Source organism: Ascaphus truei, chromosome 2, assembly GCF_040206685.1.
Source record: "Ascaphus truei isolate aAscTru1 chromosome 2, aAscTru1.hap1, whole genome shotgun sequence".
NCBI classification, from domain to species: Eukaryota; Metazoa; Chordata; class Amphibia; order Anura; family Ascaphidae; genus Ascaphus; species Ascaphus truei.
Genome location: NC_134484.1, coordinates 122816376 through 122821557, shown reverse-complemented (window position 1 = coordinate 122821557; position 5182 = coordinate 122816376).

Below are 5182 nucleotides of genomic sequence, written 5' to 3'. Positions count from 1 at the left end.
GATCAGGGGTGCGCAAACTGTGGGGTGCAAGACTCTGTTTGGTGGGGCGCGGCTCAATTACCCGGCTTCAGTCAGCTTCAGTCCCCGCTTCGGTCCATGCATCTCCATGGCAACGCAGCGTCAAATTACGCATCATTTGACACCCACTGCCATGGAGACGCTGCGTCAAAAGACGCTGCGGGTCACGTGTCGTGATATCACATTAGAGGTAAGAGTGGGGGGGCACGACACAGGGGGAGAGCAGGCACTGGGGGCGCAGCAATTTTGCGCACCCCTGCTCTAGATAAATGAGAGTGTAGTTATTGAAGGCAATGGCCATCCCTCTCTTCTTGACTATTGCAGATGAATAGAATACCTGGGGAAATTATTAGTGTAGGAAAGTGGGTTAGTGACGCTTAGAGAGATGAGTCTCTTGTAAGAAGATGGCATCTGCGGACTCTCTCTTATAATTGGAGAATGCCATCCGGCGTTTAGCCTGGCTATTAAGACCTTTAACATTGTGAGATATGATTTTAAGGGCTGCCATTGTACTGGTAATTAAGAAATATATTACCTTTAGTCTTAAAGTCGAATATTGTTTGTGATTGTGGAACCATATCTGCACATTTGACCTTTTCTGCTAAAGAAGATGGGGGAAAACACATGGGAAGGGGATAAACAACAATAACAATACAAAAACAATACATACCAAAGAAAAAAACCTGGGCCATGTAGGCGACCCAAATAGAAATGACCCATGTCTGACCTTCTTTTCTACATGGGCCTAACACTTAACCAGGTACAACACGCACAACGCAACACACGTGGATGCCAAGCAGCAGCCCCAGGGAACCATGTCTTCAACTTTGGCAGTGGTTTTATTTTTAATTATTATTATTATTAATACTTAACCTTGTTCTCTCCTTCACTTTTTAAATATTAAGGGAACATTTGTATTGCACCAACAATAGCTATATCTTAATGTATTGTAACTATACCTGTGCCTCAGAAAGGGGGAAAAGTTTTGGAAAGGAGAGTGAAATAGAGAGACAATCTAGGTCCCTTGTTAGAGGGTGTAATGCTGTCCTGCGCTCTGGGGTAGTGCTGACACAGAGTGCTATCTGTGTGTAGTGTTGCCAAGTGGCGAGAGAGTTAAAGGTGCAGAGTACGCCAAGCATAAGGATGTGGACTCAGAGGTGAGGAAAAATGTCGTCTCGCCTCTATGACTATCCACCCCAATCCAATTGCTGTATCAGGCGAATGCAATGTCGCCGTTATGCTAGTCCTGTCGGTCCTGGTGGCTGCGTCTAAGCAGCATCTGCAGCAATGAAGAAAAACTCCCACGCTCCCTCGGTAGTGCGCCTCCTGGATCAGGTAAATGCAAACTGGAAATGGAGAAAAGGCTTCCGGAGAGGCAGCGAAAAGGCAACAAAAATGAATTGAAAACCCAACCGGTCACAGTTGAAAGGCTTTATTTGTGCAGACAATTAGGCAGCAAAGTCCATGTTCTCCCCACCACGCACACCCCTGCTTTAACAGAGTACAGCAAATAAAAATGCCACTTATGAGCACATTCAGATATCTCAGATAGGTCCACAAACCTGCCTTTCCCCATTATTTCTTAGCATACAATGCTTCCACTGCAGCCAGGGATTCTGGGTAATGACATGCAAATAAGCACTCACAGTGCGTCACTCTTTATCAGAGAGGGAATAAGGCCCATACCATGTTATCCATTTTAACATGGACGCCTATAAGCTTGTCTGCCATTTTACACAGCTTGTTTAGCACAGAGAAAGGTTAGAGGAAGGAACAGAAATGTCCGATGCTTTCTTTCTTAAGGACTGCTATACGAGCACAAACCTCTTATACCTATCTTCAGGGTCCAAGTTCCCTTCACGATCAAATCTCCAGCCCCAAAAAAGGAACATACAGTAAAAGCGCACTACGTACGCAGTCAGTACGAAACGCATGGGGATTATGTAGAGGTACTCAATTTCCGGATCTGGTGGAGTTTGCAGTGGAAGCGGGGTGTAGACGTGGTCCATCTTCGGCAGCCATGTCAGAATGCGGAGTTTCCGGAGGTCCCGGTATGCCGGAGTATAAGCTTTCTTTACTTAATTGGAAGTGCGGTGTTTATCTCTTTCTGATATAAATATTTGTTATATACTTACCTTAGTGCACTTTTGTCTTCCTTCTTTTTTTTTTTTTTTTTTTATTGGAGGTAGCACTTGATGAAGGGAAAATATCCCATTATATTAAAAGAAACTTAAACAGTTAAATGTTTGCTTTAAACATGATTGCACTTATTTAAAGAATACAAAAAAGAAGGGGGAGCACAGGTTAAGGGATATTGGGGGTAATAAAAAAGAGGTGATTAAGTTTGAGTGTATTGGTCCTCAAACTAGTGATACTGGGGGTGGTACTGTATAAAATAACAGAATCACTTACACGGCCTTGTGCAAATGCTGTCGCATCAAGGTTTCTTTTGTTCTTTACTTCTTTGTTCTGCTGGTGTGGCGTTCCGTCTCCCCTGGTCCAAGTGGTGACTTCTTCGATCTGCCTGCAGCTCTTAGTTGTGGTATCCCCCTCAGAACAAATGAATGAACAGATGTTTAGGGACAGAGCAGATGTTAATCCAACAATAATGATTGGCTTTGGTAATTGCAAAAATATAAAGCAGAATAAACTGCAATCACTCACACGGGCAAGTGTGAGTGTGATCTTTAGGAGGGTATCTTTCCTCCTCTCCACATAAAGAGTCTCTATGCTCTGGACTCATTTTATTTTATTTTGAGGTAGCGCCCGGGCACTTTTCTTTATTACTTATTTAAAGAAGCCAATTACATTTGTAACCCCCTCCTAAAGGGTTACTAACATGGCTGTGGTATGCTGGGCCCCACATTGTGTTGCTTTGGGGATCCAGACGTCATGTAGGGGTATTTAAGGAGGAGGGATTATTCTAGGTTAGGTCCCAGCAGGAGAGGAGCCTCGGGGAGGAGAGGTACGGGAAATGTTCCCAAAGTTATAGGAGAGATCAGGCCCCCTTTTATTGTGTTTTAGCTAGGAACGCTGCCCTATAAGTTAGGTTCCTATACAATGGCCAGAAGAGATAAGCAGGTCCCAGAGATAGAATGCAGAGAGGCCACAGTGGGCTGCTCAGTGAAGGCCGCAGGATGTCAGGGGATCAGCCCTACAAGCGGATCCCGATCTAGTGTTCCTAGTCCCTCAGGAAGTGGCAGTTCCACAACAGTGCTGGAGATTTAGAGTAACCTGCACAGAACAGGGCAGGATGTCAGCAAGGGTTCAAAGTATGCGAAACCCCATAGAAGTTGATGAAAGATTTGGCCTAGTGCAATGAAGAGGAAGTCAGTACCAGAACAAATAAATGCACCTCCCAAGGACTGTTGAGTGGGCACTCACTGTAGGTAAGAAATCTGTAAAGAGTGATAGCGTTGTGGCTGAGAAAATGGACAACTAAGTCAATATGATAGTATATGTGAGTGAAGTGTGCCCATGCCAGGGGACACTAACTAAAGATTGACGTTGTACCATAAAATCTTCTAGCGCCCATCATTATCATCGTCCAACCGACCACCTCGGGCACCCTGAGACAAGGTAAATCTAGGCTGATATGGACCATACACTGATGTAAACTCCCTAGGAGCCGGGCAGGGATGGTTACACATTGTTACCTTTTTGTGAAATGTTTTTTTTATGAACTAAAAGGCATTGTACATTGACATATTCTAAATATTATATTCATGTCTATTAGTAGTAGGTTTATCACTTATAGCTGTGAGATTACTAGCGCGCTTGCGATATTCAAGGTGGTTACAGTGAAGCGAGGAGTTACCTTCAGCCACCATTTCTGATGCCATGAAAAGCAGACCATATTGGTAATTCCTTGTGGAGATGAAATGCATGAACATTGAAAACGAATCAGTTGCAGAACCTCCTTGGGATTTGCAATAAGGTATTTTATATGTTTTAAGTACATTAATTACTTTTCTGTGAAATATATATAACATATTACACTGTGAGAGGTCGTGGGCTTTTCTTGTTTTTTTTTTATTTTAAGGTAGCAAAGTAGAAATTGAACTTCTGGATATTCACATTTCATAAACCCTGAAAAGGGAGAATTGGGCTTGTATATTTGTTTTTGTTTTTCTTTGCCATCCCCTGGCTTTTATAATCACATTCATCTTATTTTTCACCATCATAATTGCACTTTCTTTCTATAATTTTCTACATAATATTGATTTTTAAATTTATTCAATTTGTATGTGATATTAATTGGAGTACAGTTAGTTGTATTTTCCCTTTTTTTTTTTTTTTTAAAACCTTTATTTAAAACCATTTTTTAAAACCTTTAGTTTTTGGATCACTAGGGCTAAATAGGTGTAAGAATCTGAGGCCATCTTTACTTTGGATAAGAACAGGAACCGTCGCCAGATATACAGAAACAAAATGACAGATGGAGCCAAATGTGTCGTCATCACACCTGCAGGCTTCTCTGCATATCTTTTCATTTTCGGTTTGGCCTGTCATATGGATGCTTCTGAAGCGATTTCAATGATTTGGTAAACAGATGTGGAGCCAAACTGCCAATGTCATATCATTCTGCATTCATAGCTAGAAATCATGAGACCATAATGCATACAGTAGATCCTCTCAGACGTTTCTGTAAAAGGCTAGTAAATGTCAGATTTGAATAAGCACAAGCTGTAAATGTGATATGAAAAGCCTTAATTCACCTGATAATACAAGATTTCTCTTTTTTTTTTTTTGTCTTGTTCCAACTACTTTGAGACAGGTTCTTTTGTATTAAATACAGATTATAAAAACATCCTAAATCACTAAAACATACATATAATATTAGAAATAGTTAAAGCCACAGTCTTTCCCCATGAAATTGAAAGAGAGAAGTAGGATTTTAGCTCAGAGGACATGGACAAACATATAATTAAATTAGAAGCTCGGATTTGCCTGATTTAGGGTTATCTAGGCATTGTGGACAAGCTTTTCATACTTTGTCCAAAACATGCAACTAAAACCCGTATATAAATCTATTAGAAACACTAGCTACAGGTTTGCAGGCTTGTATGCAACCTGGTATAAGTAATAAGAAAGGGTTATTAATTAAATGTTGCATTTTAGTGATTTTGGAGGTGTCTTGATCGTCTGTTTCTTGCTTTTACTT